Genomic DNA, 20,693 nt, shown 5'->3' on the forward strand with positions numbered 1-20,693 from the left:
GGCTCAAACTACCCCCTTGAACACAAGCTCGGGGTGATCAGGACTCTTCAACACAGAGCCCTACAGGTGCCCACAACTGCAGAGGGAAGGGCTAAAGAACAACAACTTGTACGGAAAGCCCTCACAGTATGTGGGTACCCACGATGGTCCCTGGACAAAGTGCAGAAGTCCCAGAAAACAAAGAGACCAGATAGACAGGAGACGGAGACAAGAAGAAGAGGAGTGTCTCTCCCTTATTTAGCAGGAGTAGGGGAAAAACTACAGAGGATCTTCAGACAGCACAAAATCCCAGTTTACTTTAAACCGGTTAACACCTTGAGACAGAAATTAGTTCACCCTAAGGACAGGATCCCTAGTTACAAACAGAGCAATGTAGTATATTATATCAGATGTCAGGAAAACTGTAATGAACAATACATAGGTGAGACTAAGCAACCTTTAAACAAGAGGCTATACCAGCACTGCAGAGAGGACACCAGTGGACCTCAGTCTGCAGTTCATCTCCACCTGAAAGACACAAACCACACGTTTGAGGACAAGGAAGTTAAAATCTTAGCCAGAGAGAAGAAATGGTTTGAGAGAGGTGTCAAAGAAGTATTCTTTGTAAAACAGTTGAAACCCAGCCTTAACCGGGGGGTGGGTCTCAGACACGCTTTGTCCCCTGTTTACAATGGGGTACTCAGGTCAAAGCAGTTTCAGTCTTTTGTTCATGGTAATGAGTCATTCACGTCATCAGGAGAGTCGTCAAGGGAGCCATCAGGAGAGACTTCCATCCCATCATTAGGAGAGTGCTAACTAGAGCACAATAGGTGCTAATTAGAGCTATTGTTTAGTCACTAGCCTATAGCAGTCGGCCTCTCGGTAGGAGGGGTCTGGTTAGGTTAAAAACTCCAGCTTTTGTTGGCTTCTGGTTTATTCTTCTCTACAAGAGTCAAGACAGAAGTCAGACTACCAGAGCAAGAATTTTAGCTGAGGAAGCTTCTGTGATTTGAAGCGAAACATCCTCACATCAAGCAACCCAGTCCAGTCGAAGATTCAAACTTCTCTACTATGGAAACCACCTGGACAGCTGAGAGCCTACACAGTAACATTCTCTGAATCATACGTGTGTTGAAATGGCTTTCCTTCTACTGCCTTCTTAATGCAGCTCCATCATGGTGCACAAAGTAGCAGTGATTGGTGCTGGTCCCTCTGGTTTGACCAGCATGAAGGCTTGCCTGGATGAAGACATGGTGCCAACATGTTTTGAAAGTAGTGATGACATTGGTGGACTGTGGAAGTTCAAGGTAAGCCATCATGTGTCAAATCTATGCATGCATTGGATAAACAGGATTTGCGTAAGTTACTGCCTCAACAAAATTATTTCACAGTTGTCTGTCTGTCATTTCTTTGCAGGAAGTGTCAGAGCCCAACAGAGCCAGTATCTACCGCTCCCCTCACCATAAATATCTGGAAGGAAATGATGAGCTACAGCGACTTCCTCATTCCAGCAGATTTCCCCAACTACATGCACCACTCTAAAATCTTGAAATACTTCAGGATGTATGCAGAGCACTTCAAACTTCTGCAGCACATACAGTTTCAGGTAGAGATGTGTGACAGCAGTATGAGGTTTCCTAAATGTAAAAGGTGAGATCTGGGAGCATGCATTGATTCTGTGAGTCACTGTATCCAGTAAAAAAGAAAACAGTTTGCAATATGAATACACAATATAAAAACCAGACATACTGGTTTACTGGCTACTACTGTTCCTCTCATTCCCGACCTCTGTCCTCCTGTTGCTCCTCCTCCCCTTGAGTGAGGAGTTGTACAGTCTGATGGCCTGAAGGACAAAGGAGTTTTTCAGTCTTTTGGTCTTGCACTTGGGAAGGAGCAGTCTGTGGCTGAAGAGGCTCCTCTGGTTGCTGATGACGGTGTGCAGAGGGTGATTGGCATCGTTCATAGTGTCCAGCAGTTTGTGCAATGTGCTCTTCTCTGCCACCATTACCAGAGAGTCCAGCTTCATGCCAACCACGGAACCAGCACGCCTGATCAGTTTGTCCAGCCTGTATGTGTCCTTGGATGTGCTGCCCCCCCAGCACACCACGGTGTAAAAGAGGATGCTGGCTACTACAGACTGGTAGAACATCCACAGGAGTTTCCTGCAGATGTTAGACGAACACAACCTCCTCAGATAGTATAGCCTGCTCTTTCCCTTCCTGTACACGTGGTTGGTGTGGGTTGTACAGTCCAGTTTGCTATCCAGCCACAGTCCGAGGTACTTGTAGGAATAACAGAGCATTGTTAATGAAGTCAAGGTTATTAAACCTTTCCTCACTGACAAAAACAACTTAGACAGTGTTTTACATAACTGTACCCACCACCTAGCCCAGTAAAGTATTGAACGGAGATGGAGATGGGACACGTCCCTGAAGAACACTAAGTCAGAATCTGAGCAGCACAGTAAACTGCTTTGAAAAAAATCAGCATAGTCTGAAAAAAAAAGCACTGCTGATCTTCACGCTTGCATTCAATGAGTCCTTGTAAAGGTAGAATGCAGTCAAAGGTTTACATCTTGGTATAAGTATGGAAGGAAGGGGCTGTCTTAGTTATCATCTATCTGTAAATAAGTCAAACATAGGCTCTGAGGCCATTTGGTGCCGGTGCCTATCTCTGATGTCCATAGCATCGACTTGATGCTATGGACTATGCTATGCTCCTTGATGTGGTGCCAGTCTGACTGAGGTTACGTCCCCATACCAGGCCAGTGCACATTTACACCTGTATGGAATGAGACCATGTAGAATGAATGTCTTGTCCAAGGACACAAACAGGTAGTGTGTGTTGGGAAAGTGTCAGTACACGGACCCACAACAGGGGGCGCAAATGAACGGACAATGGAGGAAAGTCAAATAACAAGGCTTTACTGTGGTGAACGTGCACAACGAATACAACCAATCACGAAATGGACAACAGTCAATTCACAAAAGTGTCGTGTGGGCAGGCTCGAAGATAGGAGACGCCTCTCCAAGGTAAGACCCGAACCACACGGCTTCCTCCGCCACAGGACCCCGAAATACTGGAGCCGCCAAGGCCCGAACTCCCAGGGGGCCACTGCCTCCGCGTGTCGGACCTGGTACTGCTGGCGAGGAACAAAGAACAGTTAGATGGGGGCGCATTTGCACCCAAGACTCTGAACAGCAGGGAAGTTACCTCCACCTCTCGTTGGAACAGTAATCCACAAGCTATACGCTAATCCAAAAAGGATACACTCCGTCAGCTTTGATACGTACCTCGTAGGTAGAACGATATCTCGGCAATGAGGTGGAGGTGCCGTCCTGCTGATATACCCCACAGATGATTGCCGTCAGCTGTCTCAGGTGATGGGTGACAGCTGTCACCGTAGCTGCTCACGTGAGGCGGCGGCGCCCTCTGGTGCCTGGAGCCCGCACTCCAGGCAGGGCGCCCTCTGGTGGTGGTGGGCCAGCAGTACCTCCTCTTCAGCGGCCCACACAACAGGACCCCCCCCTCAACGGGCGCCTCCTGGCGCCCGACCAGGCTTGTCCGGGTGTCGGTGGTAGAAGTCGGCCAGGAGGGCCGGGTCCAGGATGAAGCTCTTCTTCACCCAGGAGCGTTCTTCGGGACCGTACCCCTCCCAGTCCACCAGATATTGAAAGCCCCGGCCCATCCGTCGGACGTCCAACAACCGGCGCACTGTCCAAGCCGGCTCGCCATCGATGATCCGGGCAGGAGGTGGTGCCGGACCGGGTGTACAGAGAGGCGAGGTGTGATGGGGCTTGAGCTTTGACACATGAAATACTGGGTGGATCCGCAGTGAGGCTGGAAGCCGAAGCCTCACTGCGGCGGGATTGATGACCTTGAGAATTTTAAACGGTCCTATGTATCTGTCCTGCAGTTTTGGGGAGGCCACCTTTAGCGGGATGTCCTTCGTGGACAACCACACTTCCTGCCCGGGGCGATACGTAGGGGCCGGGGTCCGCCGCCGGTCTGCATGGGTCTTCGCCCTCATCCGGGCCTTCAACAAAGCAGAACGGGCGGCACGCCACACCCGACGGCACTTCCGCAGGTGGGCCTGGACCGAGGGCACACCGACCTCTCCCTCCACCACCGGGAACAATGGGGGCTGATACCCCAAACACACCTCAAAGGGGGAGAGGCCGGTGGCTGATGACACTTGACTGTTGTGGGCGTACTCGATCCAGGCCAGATGAGTACTCCAGGCCGCCGGGTGCGCGGCTGTCACACAACGCAGTGTTTGCTCCATTGCTTGATTGGCCCGCTCTGCTTGCCCGTTGGTCTGGGGGTGATACCCGGACGAGAGACTGACCGTGGCCCCCAGTTCCCGGCAAAAGCTCCTCCAGACATGCGAGGAGAACTGGGGACCGCGATCGGAGACGATGTCGGATGGTATCCCATGCAGGTGGACGACATGGTGGACCAGGAGGTCCGCTGTCTCCTGGGCCGTTGGGAGCTTCGGGAGGGCCACGAAGTGGGCCGCCTTGGAGAATCGGTCCACTATCGTGAGGATCACGGTGTTTCCCTGGGACGGCGGGAGGCCCGTGACAAAATCCAGGCCGATGTGGGACCAGGGGCGATGAGGCACGGGCAGCGGCTGTAGCAGTCCCGGAGCCTTGCGATGGTCGGCCTTGCCCCTGGCGCAGGTGGTACAGGCCTGGACATAGTCCCGGACGTCGGCCTCCAGGGACGCCCACCAGAAGCGCTGCCGGACAACTGCCACGGTTCTTCGCACCCCTGGATGACAGGAGAGCTTAGAGCCGTGACAGAAGTCCAGGACTGCAGCTCTTGCCTCTGGTGGAACGTAAAGTCTGTTCTTTGGTCCAGTCCCGGGGTCCGGGCTTCGTGCCAGGGCCTCCCGGACGATTCTCTCTACGTCCCAGGTGAGGGTGGCCACGATAGTGGACTCCGGGATGATAGGTTCCGGTGGATCCGACAACTCCGCTTTGACCTCGTCTTCGTGTACCCGGGACAAGGCATCCGATTTCTGGTTCTTGGTCCCGGGCCGGTAGGTGATGCGGAAGTCAAAACGGCCGAAGACAGTGACCAGCGGGCTTGCCTGGGATTCAGCCGCTTGGCGGTCCTGATATACTCCAGGTTCCGGTGGTCAGTGAAAACCGTGAATGGCACGGACGTCCCCTCCAACAGGTGTCTCCACTCTTCAAGAGCCTCTTTCACCGCAAGGAGTTCTCGGTTGCCGACGTCATAGTTCCGTTCAGCCGGGGTCAACCTGCGGGAAAAAATAGGCACACGGATGAAGGACCTTATCGGTCTTCCCACTCTGGGACAGCACAGCTCCTATCCCTGAGTCCGAGGCGTCCACTTCAACCACTAACTGGCGACTAGGATCGGGCTGCACCAGAACGGGTGCAGACGAGAAGCGCCGTTTCAACTCCTTGAACGCGGCCTCGCAACGATCCGACCAGGTGAAGGGGACTTTTGGTGAGGTCAGGGCTGTCAGGGGGCTAACAACCTGACTGTAGCCTTTAATGAACCTCCTGTAGAAATTCGCAAAGCCGAGGAACTGTTGCAGCTTCCTACGGCTTGTGGGTTGGGGCCAGTCTCTCACCGCAGCAACCTTGGCCGGATCAGGTGCGACGGAGTTGGGGGAGATGATGAACCCAGGAGGACAAAGAGGTGCGGTGAAACTCACACTTCTCGCCCTTAACAAACAGCCGGTTCTCCAATACCGCTGCAGGACCTGACGTACATGCCGGACATGAGTCTCAGGATCCGGAGAAAAGATGAGTATATCGTCTAGATATACGAAGACGAACCGGTGCAGGAAGTCCCGCAATACGTCGTTAACCAAGGCTTGGAACGTCGCGGGGGCGTTTGTGAGGCCGAACGGCATGACCAGGTACTCAAAGTGACCTAAGGGGGTGTTGAATGCCGTCTTCCACTCGTCTCCCTTCCGGATCCGAACCAGATGATACGCGTTTCTAAGATCAAGCTTGGTAAAAATCTTGGCTCCATGCAGGGGCGTGAACACCAAATCCAACAGGGGTAACGGGTATCGGTTGCGAACCGTGATTTCGTTCAGCCCCCTATAATCGATGCATGGACGAAGTCCGCCATCTTTTTTACCCACGAAAAAGAAACCTGCGCCCATCGGGGAGGTGGAATTTCGGATCAACCCGGCAGCTAACGAGTCCCGGATGTAGGTCTCCATTGATTCGCGCTCAGGCCGTGAGAGGTTGTACAGTCTACTGGACGGGAACCCACTGCCTGGAACCAAATCGATGGCACAATCGTACGGACGGTGGGGGGGGAGTGTGAGCGCCAGATCCTTGCTGAACACGTTGACAAGGTCGTGGTACTCCACCGGCACCGTCCCCAGATTGGGCGGGACTCTGACCTCCTCCTTAGCTTGGGAGCCGGGAGGAACCAAGGAACCTAGACACACCCGATGGCAGGTCTCGCTCCACTGAACCACTACCCCGGACGGCCAATCAATCCGGGGATTGTGCTTCAACATCCAGGGAAAGCCTAAAACCACACGGGAAGTGGCCTGAGTCACAAAAAACTCGATCACCTCCCGGTGGTTTCCTGACACCACCAGCGTTACAGGTGGTGTCTTATGTGTGATCGGAGGGAGCAGGGAGCCATCTAGCGCTCGAACCTGCACAGGCGAGGTAAGCGCCACCAGAGGGAGCCCTATCTCCCTGGCCCATCTGCAGTCCAACAGATTCCCCTCAGAGCCCGTGTCCACCAGTGCTGGGGCCTTCAGGGTTAAATCCTCATACAGGATCGTGACTGGGAGTCGTGTAGCAATGTGGGTGTGTCCACGTGAATGTCTCGGCCCACCCCTAGCCCAGTCTCTAGGGGCGGGCGTTGGTGTTGTAACCGCTCGGGCAGTCTCTCACATGGTGCTCTAGTGCACCACAACAAAACAAGCTCCATGGGCCCGTCTCCTCTGTGCAGCTGGTGCCCTAAATGTTGCCCTACTCGTGTCCATAGCTTCGTCAGTAGGGGGAGCTGTGACCCACGGAGCGCAGGGGCCGTGGAGCGTGGGGAAGGCGGAGCGCGGTCGGAACCGAAGGGAGAGGGACGGCGCGTGCCCGGCCACGCCTTCGTCTCGTTCCCGCCGACGTTCTTCTAACCGGTTGTCCAACCGTATGACAAGATCGATAAGCCCGTCTAAATCCCGCGGTTCGTCCTTAGCCACCAGGTGCTCCTTGAGAACCAAAGACAGTCCGTTTACAAAGGCGGCGCGGAGGGCAGCGTTATTCCAGCCGGATCTCGCAGCCGCGATGCGAAAGTCGACTGCATAAACAGCTGCGCTCCGGCGCCCCTGTCTTATTGACAGTAGCACGGTTGAAGCGGTCTCGCCCCTATTAGGGTGATCGAACACGGTTCTGAGCCCCCTCACAAACCCATCGTATGTCAGAAGGAGCCGTGAATTCTGCTCCCAGAGCGCTGTAGCCCAAGCGCGTGCCTCACTGCGAAGCAGGTTTATGACATAAGCTACTTTACTAGCATCGGTCGCGTACATAACGGGACGCTGTGCGAAGACGAGCGAACACTGCATCAGAAAATCCGCGCACGTCTCCACACAGCCTCCGTACGGCTCAGGAGGGCTTATGTATGCTTCCGGGGAAGGAGGGAGAGGTCGTTGAACAACCAGTGGAACGTCAACGTTACGCACAGAATCTACGGGAGGGAGAGCCGCAGCGGCGCCCGGAGGGCGCGCTTCCACCTGCGCGGTGAGAGCCTCCACCCTGCGGTTTAGGAGGACATTCTGCTCGGTCATGAAATCCAACCGAGTCATGAAAGCGGTGAGGATCCGCTGCAACTCACCGATTACCCCTCCCGCGGACGCCTGCGCGTCCTGTTCTTCCATTGGCCGTTCAACAGCCGGTTGACGCCCCTCGGGATCCATGGCGTGGCCGAGATATCCTGTTGGGAAAGTGTCAGTACACGGACCCACAACAGGGGGCGCAAATGAACGGACAATGGAGAAAGTCAAATAACAAGGCTTTACTGTTGTGAACGTGCACAACGAATACAACCAATCACGAAATGGACAACAGTCAATTCACAAAAGTGTCGTGTGGGCAGGCTCGAAGATAGGAGACGCCTCTCCAAGGTAAGACCCGAACCACACGGCTTCCTCCGCCACAGGACCCCGGAAATACTGGAGCCGCCAAGTCCCGAACTCCCAGGTGGCCACTGCCTCCGCGTGTCGGACCTGGTACTGCTGGCGAGGAACAAAGAACAGTTAGATGGGGGCGCGTTTGCACCCAAGACTCTGAACAGCAGGGAAGTTACCTCCACCTCTCGTTGGAACAGTAATCCACAAGCTATACGCTAATCCAAAAGGATACACTCCGTCAGCTTTGATACGTTACCTCGTAGGTAGAAACGATATCTCGGCAATGAGGTGGAGGTGCCGTCCTGCTGATATACCCACAGATGATTGCCGTCAGCTGTCTCAGGTGATGGGTGACAGCTGTCACCGTAGCTGCTCACGTGAGGCGGCGGCGCCCTCTGGTGCCTGGAGCCCGCACTCCAGGCAGGGCGCCCTCTGGTGGTGGTGGGCCAGCAGTACCTCCTCTTCAGCGGCCCACACAACAGTGTGAGCCGGATTCAAACCCAGGCCTACCCATTGGTGGCCTTGTCCGCTGAGCAACTTGCTCTACAACAGAACTTACAGCTGTCTTAGTTGCTATTTCACCATGTCAGTTGTATCTTGCAAACCTATTATGCATCATTTTTAATATTTTAGACCACAGTGAAGCATGTCAGGCAAAGACCAGATTTTTCTCACACTGGTCAGTGGGAAGTGGTGACAGAGAATACAGATGGTCAGGAGAAGATGCTAATCTTTGATGCTGTTATATGCTGCTCTGGTCACTTCAACTACCCCAACCTGCCACTCAAAGACTTCCCAGGTAATGATCTATTGTTAAGAAAAGTCATTTTGTAACAGCACACAGTGCCACATTGCCTGTTATAGTTTACATTTTTAATTGGGGTAATTTGTACATTATGTATTCCTGGAATTGGGATTGAAATATGGGGCTGTACTGCACTTCTTTTTCTTGACACAAATTTGTTATATCTGTTTCAAAATAATATATAGCAACTTGACACCAGAGTGCAAAATTCATGAAAACACCACTGTGCTGTTCTGCAGGAATCGAGGTATTTGAAGGAAAATACTTCCACAGCTGGGACTTCAAGGGTCCAGAAGACATGTTTGGGAAAAGAGTGGTGGTCATAGGCATTGGTAACTCTGGTGGTGACATTGCTGTCGAAGGCAGCAGAGTTGCTGAACAGGTTAGCAAATCAGTTCTGATTGATTCGTTCCCTTTCACTGTCAGTTATGGTATCTAAATGATTTGTTATTTCGTATAATAGTCTGCTTAATTTATGGAGCACTTTAAAAACATTGTTTGAGTCTGAACCAGCTGCTGGCATAGATGGATGGAAGTGGGAGGTGATGGTCTAGTGGTTAAGAGTTGGGCTTGAGACTAGAGGATTCTTGGTTCAAATCCCAGCCTGACTTGAAAATCACTAAGGGCCCTTGTTGCTCCCAGTGTGTAGTGAGCACCTTGTATGGCAGTATGCTGACATTGGGGTGAATGTGAGACATTATTGTAAAGCGCTTTGAGTATCTGATGCAGATGGAAAAGTGCTATGTAAATGCAGCCCATTTACAATTTAAATGGGATTATGCATGAAAGAAAAAGGTTGCAGTAGTTGACTAGAAGTCATTGAGGGAACACATGCCTACCTCTATCAAGAGACAACAGCCTCACATTTTATTTCCCAAATAGAAATGCATTTGGAGAGTGGGGATGATTTTGGCCAAACTAGTTGGTAAATCAGTGAGAGACACGTATTACTTTCAGATAACCCAGGATTTGTATCAAAATGCAATCAACTCTTCATCGACACAAGCTTTGCCACTTGACCGCATTTCATCATATGAATGGAATTTTTCCTTAATGTTGACTTCAGACTCCTTTCATATGATTAATAACAACCTTTGCATGAACTTAAGTTAGTCCATGCATGGGCATAGCTTATGTACAGCTAGCTACATGTTAGTTACTGTGCTTTGTTTATTCAGTGATACAGACATTGTTATAATGTAGCAATGTATGTGTATACATGCTGGATGGATTTCAGAATGGCTATCGTATAGACTGTCATATATTTCCTGTACATTTATGTACATTTTCATGTACATTTTGATTAAGCTGAAAACTGAAGATTACCAATAAAGAGGGCACTTGTTTTCAGGCCTCTTTGTTAGATGTTGGTAGCAGGTTTAATTTGAAGTTCCAGTGAAGACCTTTCATTTGAGACCAACAAAACAAAAATCAAAAGATGCCCACATGCCCAAAAGGGGGTGCCAAAGGAACATATTTGGTAAAAATAGCCAGAAAAGGGTTAATTTTGGGCAAAATGTTGTTCTTTGCATCTCAAGGAAGCCTAACATTAGTACTACCAACATGCCAAAGAGCATTTTTCACATGACAAGGCAAATAAGGTTAAATGCATATCAAAGTCAGCACACTTTCGGTACATTTTTGTTGGGAAAGTGTAGTGACACAGACCCACAAGAGGGGGCGTAAATGAACGGACAATGGATGAGCCAAAAAGATCATTTAATGTTGTGAATGTGCACAACGAAATACAGTCACAGGTTTTGACTTCAGTCAATATACAAAGGTGACGTGTGGGCAGGCTCGAGGATAGAAGACGTCTGTCCAGAGAAGAGCTGGGCCCCACACGATTTCCACTGCCAACGGATCTGAAGCACACCGGAGCCACCAAGTCCTGAGTCCCCAGGTGGCCACCGTCTCCAGCTGTCAGACCTGGTACTGCTGGCAGGAGGCAGAAACAGTTAATGGTGGGTGGGTGTGTACACACCCAGTAAAACAATCAGTAGCAGTCTCTCTGTTAATGGGTGGGAATAACACCTCCACCTCCGAAACTGGAACAATATACGTGCAGAGCCTGAATGAACTACTTATCAGGTTTGGTGTGAGGAGTGAAGAGCGTCGACTCCTCCACAATCCACAAACCCAGCTCCCAGCTGTGAGTAGTGAAACAGGTACGCCTGCAAAAATATTCAGGAGAACAAAACGTGCGTTCAGCACCAAAAACGGCTGAGAGTTTTACCTGAGGTAAGACGATATCTCGGCAGCGAGGTGGAGTTGCTGCCCGGCTTTTATGGAGATGGTGGTGATGAGTGACAGCTGGTGTAGATGATGAGTGACAGCTGTCACTCCCAGTTGCTCCTACGAGGCGGTTGCGCCCCCTCGTGCCTGAAGCCTGCACTTCAGGCAGGGCGCCCTTTGGTGGTGAGCCAGCAGTACCTCCTCTTCAGCGGCCCACACAACACATTTTGTCCAAATTCCATTTTTTGGTAATTAATTGCATGGCCCCCAGGGGGTTAATTTCTTCAACTGTACATTTTACATAAACTTTAGGACAGAATAAATAAATTTTGAAAATATCAAGTTAATATCTTTTCTAGTTTTTGATTTATGGCCAAGTAAACATGGTCACAAATGGAACACAGAGGGTTAACACGGACACGCCCCCTTTTTCAAACCCCCATAGATCTAAACGAAACAAGATATTGAGCTGCCGCCAAAACCATTCTTCTTCACTTAACATGAGCTACAAAATATATCAAAACCAGGCAATTCTAAAACTATAAAACTGGGACTTCCCCTTATTTTGGATGATTTCATATGGAATGACCCTAAAAAAAATTCAGTGTGACCCTAAAACGCCATCACAAATTCATATATTCATTCAAGAGCAAAAAAAAAAAAAAAAAAAAAAAAAATTACAGTAAATTCACGGTAGATTGTCAATTATAAAAAATGAGAGAAAATACTTATATTTGCAAAAAAAAAAACATACTCAATAGCTCATGAATATGTGTCTTTCATGTGTTTGTCCACAAATTATTTTAGTTTCATTGGCATAAAATTTCAGATCTGGACTTGCATGACCTCAAATGACAACTCTCACATGGATTCAAAGTCAGATATCATTCCAAATGTGTGGTTGTTGCTGTCACATTTGTTGAGGCAATAGATTTTATTAAGTTTTTTTGACATCACGTGGTTAAAAAAAAAAATAAAAATTCCCATCATTTGGGTTCACTCTGACAGTAGCCATTCAAATGACCACATTTCTGTGTTGGTCGTGCCATGTGACAATAGACAACAGAGGATAATGCCTTAAAATAACATTGTCCCTGTAAAATTCTCTGTGTCCTGCAGGTGTATTTGAGCACTCGTAGCGGTGCCTGGGTCATCCGTCAGGTTTCTGACAATGGCCTTCCCGTGGACAGGTACAACACACGTATTGCCCACATCCTGTTCCAGCTGCTGCCAAACAATTTTATCAACTGGCTTGGCGAGAAAAAACTTAATGCCATGTATGACCACACAATGTATGGACTCAAACCCAAACACAGGTATGACCTTTAAATTTTTACATTCACTCAGTATCATCATTGTGATCATTGCGACAATGCAATCGGCAACATGTTGCATATAATGTCCAAAGCGATATCTTTTTCTGTGACACTAAAGCAGCCAAGCTTTAAAATCACACTTAACCGTTCTATTGTATATACATTACCAAAGCAAACAAACAAACAAAAATTCAACATTGCAAGCCCACAATGCACAAGATAATAAATGGAAGCAATTTATAAGGTAAAAATCCACTGATCAGCAATAACATTGTGAGTATTTGCCAAATATTGTGTAGGTCCCCCTTTTGCCACCAAAACACCCCTGACCAATCAAGACCATAGACTCTGCTAGACGTCTGAAGGTGTGCTGTGGTATCTGGCACAAAGATGTTAGCAAAAGGCCCTTCTGTTGGGTCAGACCACATGGACCAGCCTTCAGTCTCCATGCTCATAAGTGAGCCTTGGTCACCCATGACCCTGTCACTGGTTCACTGATTTTCCTTCTTTGGACCACTTTGGTTGGTACTGACCAGTACAGACCAGAAACATCCCACAAGAGCAGCAGTTTTGGAGAATCTCTAGCCCAGTTGTCTAGACCTATTGATATGGCCCTTGCCAAAGTCCCTCAAATCTTCACCAGTAGCCATTTTTCCTACTTCCTGTTATGTGTCGGACGCGGTCGGAGCACCGACCCAGCGTTTGACAGGACCCAGCACGAAATAAGCAGAGCATGGTTCAAAAGATAACAGAATTTAATAATCATAATAAGTGCAGTGATAAACAACCAAAAATGTCCGCGGTCTGGTGAGGTGAAAACACGGCGTGCTCTCAGCAGCGCAAACGGTCCGGAGCCACAGCAGTTCGGACCCAGGGACCCCGCTGACACCCCCCAGGTGGCCGCGACAAACCGAGTCTGTGAAGAAAGAAAACATGAGGTGAGTCCAACACTCTCCACCCAGAGAGACACAGCTCAAAAGGGTGCACACAATCAGCAAACACTTCCTGGCTTAAATATATATCAGCTTCTCACCCTGCAGGCACGGAACAACTCAGTTCAAATCTCCACTGCAGCAGAAGCTGATTAGACAGTTAGCATAAGGTGACAGCTCACTAACACAAGGTGTGAGGGACACCAAATCCACTGTCATTACTTCATAAAAGTCACCAAAACCAAATTACCTCAGGAAGTGTGCTGAAGAGCGTGAGACCTCACCCAATCCTCCTTCACAGACTGTGGCGTCAAACCTGGAGCGGTCTCTGCGTCCGTAATGGTGAGATTGTTCTCCTGACGTCGATCTCACACGGTCGAGTCTCTGGCAATCACACACTGTGCATTCAAGGTTTAAATGCAGCAATCTCTGATCAAGACAGAATACACCACAGCTGTGAGTCCTGATGACCTGCACGTGAAAACAAGCCTCAGGTGTTCAGGGTGAGGTCCTAATACTCAGCCACTCAGTCCTGAATGCGTACCACCTGGTGGGAAAAACAGAAACCAAGCCAGCCAAACACCCCAGCACACACACTTCCAGCACATTAACTTGAGGACTAAATGTTACCTTTCTGCCTAACATGTTCCATCCACTGACAGGTGCATTATAACATAATCCGTACTATTAACATTACCTGTCAATGGCCATAATGTCATGGCTGATCGGTGTGCATATTCAGAAGGAAACAAAAAAGACCCAGAAAGCATTCAGATATACTAATTTATAAGAGATATTAATAATTGCTTGGTAGTGATAGCAGTAATTATTACCAAGATAGTGCAACATACATTCACTGACCACTTCCCTGGTCCATCTGTTCAACACTACATTAAATTGAATATCTAAACAGCCAATACAGAGGCAGAAACTCAATGCATTTAAGTTAAATTTATCCATGTAGTGCCTTTCATATAGCAGGTGTAGACTGAAATTGCCTAGGAAAATGCAAAATAAAATAGTTGTCATATATGACAAAAACATAAAGTAAGGTATTACAGTAAAACAGGAATAAAATCACTAGAAAACATGAAGTTGGTAGAACACAGACGGGAATATCACGAGAGAGCAATGAAACCAACTTGGAATCATAATACACAGGAGATAATATTAGGAATAGAAAACCCAAGACTGGAATAAAACACCAGAAAAGTACCAGACATTTCAGGAACCTCAGGGTGGTCGTAATAGAAATCATGAATCAAAGACCTATCCAAGATATTAGCCACGTTCCCATGAGGCAGTCGTCAAATCCAGAAACTTCCCAGTCAACCAGAAACCGACTCCCCGGATGGTGCACAGCCACAAGACACCTAATGGAAAAAGCTGTCACTCCTTCTTCAATCTGGGCAGTGGTGGGGATGGGGGACTGACAGGAGGATGCAAAGGACTGGAACCAACTGGTTTCATCCATGAAATATGAAAATTAGTGTGCAACTGATGGGAACAAGGCAAAAATAGATGGACTGCAATAAGACGATCTTACAAAGAGGAAAGGGACCAACAAAATGGACTGCTAGGTTTTGGCAGGTCCAACATCGCAAGCTGCACTTGTTGATCCACATGATAGTGAAGGTCTACCAACCGGTACTTGCTTAGCCACCTGCTAATAAACCAGTGATGAATCCAAGTAGGCTTTCCAGGCCTTCCACCAGGTGAGGGTGACAATGTCGGTCACACACAGAGCAGAGCACCACCATCTCCTTTTCCAGTGCAAGGAAAAGGAGGAAGTTGATGACACAAAGAAGGGAATGTAAAACCGATCATACAGATCATACACTGACAGTGCAAAAAATTTTGACTTCTGTCTTAAAATTACAGGTTCTCTGGTGTGGACTTACTTTTCACTCAGTCTTTCGAATTGAATCAAAATAATCGATTCTGAATCTTAAGAATTTAAATGAAATCGATTCTTGAAATTTGAATCGATACCCAGCCCTAATATATATGATACATCTGTAGTAATTTCCATTTCATACACTGACAGTGTAAAAAATAATGACTTCTGTCTGAAAATCACACACCTCATCTTCTTCAGCTGAAAATTGAAGAATTTTTTAGGGGTGCTCTCTCAGTTCCACACTCCACTCTCTCAGACTTTCAGTCAGATCCCAGTGATCAACGATGACCTTCCTTTCAAGATTCTGTCTGGTTCAGTCATCGTCAAACCAATGTGAGGAGATCTGTGGGTCTACTGTTGTCTTGATGATGGAAGCACTGTAGAAAAAGTCAGTCTTCAACAATATCTACCACACCTTTTGAGCATTTAGGATTTAATTTCCTGTTGACTTTGTCAACTGTCTTCTTACAGGTGGATACTATTGTGTTTGCCACAGGATACAACTATGACTTTCCTTACGTGCCAAGCACGGTTATGTATAAGTCAGGGCATCGTGTAGGCCTGTACAAGCACATGCTTCCTCCCACGCTGGAGCATCCCACTCTTGCAATTGTGGGTTTCATCCATTCTGATGGCTCTATTATGCCCCAGGCAGAGATGCAAGCCCGGTGGGTTACCCGTGTCTTCAAAGGTGAGGCTACTAACAAGTCAGCAGTAATCATTACAGAACACTACCACCAGGTGAAGAAATGTCCAAGCTAATAGATACCTCTGATGACATGCAAACAGAAGAAGATATTATTTTATCAATACATTTCTGAACATGCATTCTGGTTTTTGATCACCAGGATATAAAAAGCTGCCCTCAAACCAGGCCATGATAAAGGCGGTTGAGAAGGACACCATGGACATAGAGAAAAAGTACTCCCCGTTGCTTCACCTCATTATTATTGTCACTTTGTGTGTTGTACTCCTACGCTGTGGCTAAATCACGCTCACATATTTGCATAAAATAATATTGCAAGTGATAAACAAAATTGTTCCATTCTTTGGCCATTGTCAGTGTTATTCATCCAAATTATTGAATGAAAGTAAAGCTGACTTACAACTGTGAGAACATGTCTCAACATAAACATACTAATTTGTATTGATCAGTACTAGGGTTGAGAGATACACCCTAAAATTATATGACAGCACAATCTGAAGCGCAGTAATAACGTTTCTAAAAATTTTTAATAGAAATTCTTCTGAGGTTTTTTAAGAACATTTATTGTGCAAAACAGTGATAAATTGAAAAAGTACAAATCCTTTTTCAAATAACTTCACAGCTTTCAAAAACACTTTCATGAATATAATAAATTGTAGCTTCGGCTGCCACATTGATTAGCTCTTGCATGGGTTATGCACCTGCTCTATTGTCTTCTTCTCTGTTTTTTGTGGGGCCATTACAGTGCCACGAACAGGCCTGGCATATGTACTTGAATTATGTAATAATTATGAATTATGTAATTGAATTCTTCAACTTACTCGATTAATCATTTCAGCCCTAATACCATTATACTGTTCACCCCAATTAATAGCATGTACTGAGTAAAGCCCAGATGTTACTTCTATGTTGCATTTTGAAATGATTCCTAATTTGGCACAATATAAATTAAGTGAATTGAACAGCACTGATATTAAAATGGAATCCTGCATTAATTTCTGTTCTGTCCTCCACTTTAGCTATGTGGTATCAAAGCTGACACCTCTGCAAGTTGACTTTCTAACCTACATGGACGAATTGGGGGCAGACATTGGAGTACGGCCAAGTCTTCTCTGGCTGTTCTTCACAGACTTCTCACTGTTTAAGAGAGTTCTGTTTGGGCCGGTTACAGCCTATCAATACCGTCTGATGGGCCCAGGGAAATGGGAAGGGGCCCGTAAGGCAATCTTCACCCAGTATGACCGCATGTACCAACCTCTGAAAACCAGACAGGTCTACAATGTTGTTATGTCTCAAATATAATCCATGCAAATGATCTGACAGATAAACTGCCACATTTGTTGAACATGTACATGGTGAAAAATGTGGTGATCATGATAGTTTGTCTTACTTTCTTATGCAGCTGGAGGCACAACAATCTTCCATCACCAGCTACTTGACCAAGTTGAGCCTCACAGTCATGGTTGGAGTGGCTGTTGCCTACTACGTCCATTTTCACGAACTCATCTCTACCTCAACTCTCCTGTCCAGCTCCTATTAACAGAAGTTCTGAAATTGCTGAAACAAAACCCAGTGTCTGGTGCCAATTGCTGATTTGTGGCCTGATTGTCTTTCTGATTCAAAAAAATGAGGAAATTGGGCCAATTTATTACAATAACATTCCAAATTTATGTCATACTATTGTATATCAATCATAGCCTGTTAGTGCAGACTACATCTGCGTACAGACATGGCCCCAACCCAGTCACATGAGTTTTTTCGTGCTTCCGTCACGAAATGAGGCACATTTTCATGATGGGTTTTTTTTTATCTTACTATTACTAACCCTGCCCCTACCCTTCCCCCTAACCCTAGCCATAACTCCCCAGACCCCCCTTGCATCACTTTTCATTTCATGCTCCCGTCACGGAATGTAATCAAATGAATTTATGTAATTGAATTTGTGCTCCAATTCCGAAAAATGTGGCACTTTTCGTGACAATATCACAAACCAATAGATTAATGTATATTTCGTGATGCTGAATCATGAAATACCATGAGATATGGTAGCGTGGCCCATGATGCAAGTACTGGTGCACACAAACACAAGTACATGTGTTAACAAGATGAAGCCAAATGCACACAAATATTGCATACAGCCTATGTTCTGACCAGTAATGTGACAATAATATCAGTTATCAAGTTGTTCACCAATGAATATGGCTTTATACACCCTGAAGAAAACCATACACCCTGAGGCCGAAGGGTGTATGGTTTTCTTCAGGGTGTATAAAGCCATATTCATTGGTATAACAACTTGATAACGATTTTATCATATACCTATAAATGATAAATGCACGCAGAACACAATGCGCATGCTCTCCCTTCGCTCACTGCCTCCGGGGATACGGATGCGGGACCCGCAAAGAATCCAAGTCATGGCCACGGAGCTCTGCGGCTGCGGTTACCGAGACACCTTCGCAAAACACCTTCGCAATTTACGTCGATATTTTGATGAATTTTTGATGATTTCTTCATTTACAGCAGTTTCATGAAACAAATGTACTCCAATGATTATCAGCACGACGGCGAGCTTACAGACTAACTTCAGCTAACACTAGAGGACAGTTGCCAGTTATGGCTTCTGAAACAAGCGAGAAAAAAAAGAAACGGCACCGTTCAGCTGAAGCATTAGTGGACGTGCGTGACACCGGTGGGAAATACATACGTGGAACAAGAGGTGAAGCTCTTAACAGACACAGAATATTTTACGTCCACTAATGCTTCAGCTGAACGGTGCTGTTTCTTTTTTTCTCGCTTGTTTCAGAAGCCATAACTGGCAACTGTCTTCCAGTGTTAGCGGAGGTTAGCCTGTAAGCTCGCCGTCGTGCTGATAATCATTCGAGTACATTTATTTAATGAAGCTGCTGTAAATGAAGAAATTCATCAAAATATTGACATAAATTGCGAAGGTGTTTCGCTTCTTTCATCATCCATCCACCTCAAGTGCCAAGCGCTGATTTCTAAGCAAGGCGGAAAGAATTGTACGTGACACGTGATTGGCTGATTTACTCGGGTGGTATGAAAAATATTACCCGTCCGCGAAAAGGGTGTATTTCTATTAATTCTTTAGTGTTTTATCCAATCACGTTGGCGTATCATGTATAGGTATATGATAATATACGTAGTCTATTAGATAATAAACCGACCCTTTTATTTTTTTTTTAACTATATGGATTTGAATGACATGCGATTCCACCAATCATGCTTGAACCCTCGTGCGCATGCGTGAGTTTTTTCACGCGTGTCGGTGACGTCATTTCCCTGTGGGCAGGCCTTGAGTGAGATGTGGTCCCGCCCTCTCGGCTGAATTCCTTTGTTTCACACGCTGCTCGAGACGGTGCGCGTTGCTTTATCAAAAATTTTTCTGGACCTGTGAGGAATATCCGAGTGGACACTATTCGAGAAATTAAGCTGGTTTTCGGTGAAAAGTTTAACAGCTGATGAGAGATTATGGGGTGTTTCTGTTGGTGTAAGGACTTCCCACGGAGCGGGACGTCCTGCAGCGCTTCCAGGCACCGTCGTCGGCCTGTTTCGACCTGAAAACATCCTAATTTAAGGCTTAATTCACCCAGGACGTTGTGAGAGAACAGAGAAGATTCAGAAGAGGCCGGCATGAGGACTTTATGCGGACATTCCACTGTTTAAGGACATTTTTAATGAAAGACGTCGAAAGAGTCGTTTCCGTGACGACTCAGCAAATCTGTGTGCGCCGCGACAGGAAAAACACCTCCGTGTTGAAAACCATTTGTAAAATTCAGGCGGCTTTTGATGGTTTTCAACAAGTGAGTAACTGAAAAATTGTTTAACAGCTTGGGCATGTTCCAACTTGCCCGTTAAGGTTTCCAACGGAGGTGTTTTTCCTGTCGCGACCCCCCGCGGTCGGGACCGGCCCGACATGCGACTGCCTGCACATTCTTTCATTACAAAATGTCCGTTAACAATGGAATGTCTGAATAAACTCCTCATGCCAACTTCTTCTGAAAGTTCTCTGTTCTCTGACGACTTCCTGGATCAACAGAGCCTGAAATGTGGAAGTTTTCAACTTGAAACGGTGAGACACTGCCGCCTCGAAGCGCAGATCGCCGTCAGGCGCCGTGGGTCGTCCTTACGGCGACACTACCAGACCAAAATCTCTCATCAGCCGTTAAAATTTTTACAGAAAACCAGCTGAATTTATCGAATGGTGTCCACTCAGTTGTGCCTTACAGTTTTGAAAAAAGTTTGATCAAACAAAGCAGCAGTCTCTGAGCCATTCCTAAACAATGAAAAAACGACGAGAGGGTGGGCCACTCCTCACTCAAAGACTGTCCACAGGTGAATGACGTAACCGACAGGCGTGAAAAAACTCTCGCATGCCCACGAGGGTTCAAGCATCTTCTTCTTCTTTGTCTTTCGGCTGTTCCCGTTAGGGGTCGCCACAGCAGATCAATCGTTTCCATCTCACCCTGTCCTCTGTATCTTCCTCTGTCACACCAACCACCTGCATGTCCTCTCTCAGCACATCCATGAACCTCCTCTTTGGTCTCCCTCTTCTCCTCCTGCCTGGTGGCTCCATCCTCAGCATCCTTCTCCCTCTATACCCTGGGTCCCTCCTCTGCACATGTCCAAACCATCTCAATCTCGCCTCTCTGACTTTGTCTCCAAACC

The 20,693-nt window shown here is 47.3% G+C and overlaps 1 pseudogene; it reads left to right on the top strand.

The window, feature by feature from the left end:
- The first annotated feature begins 1,154 nt into the window (after nt 1-1,154).
- LOC117519111 lies at nt 1,155-17,859 on the top strand (annotated as a pseudogene).
- The last annotated feature ends 2,834 nt before the right edge of the window (nt 17,860-20,693 follow it).

Source organism: Thalassophryne amazonica, chromosome 10 (genome assembly GCF_902500255.1).
Source record: "Thalassophryne amazonica chromosome 10, fThaAma1.1, whole genome shotgun sequence".
Lineage (NCBI taxonomy): Eukaryota > Metazoa > Chordata > Actinopteri > Batrachoidiformes > Batrachoididae > Thalassophryne > Thalassophryne amazonica.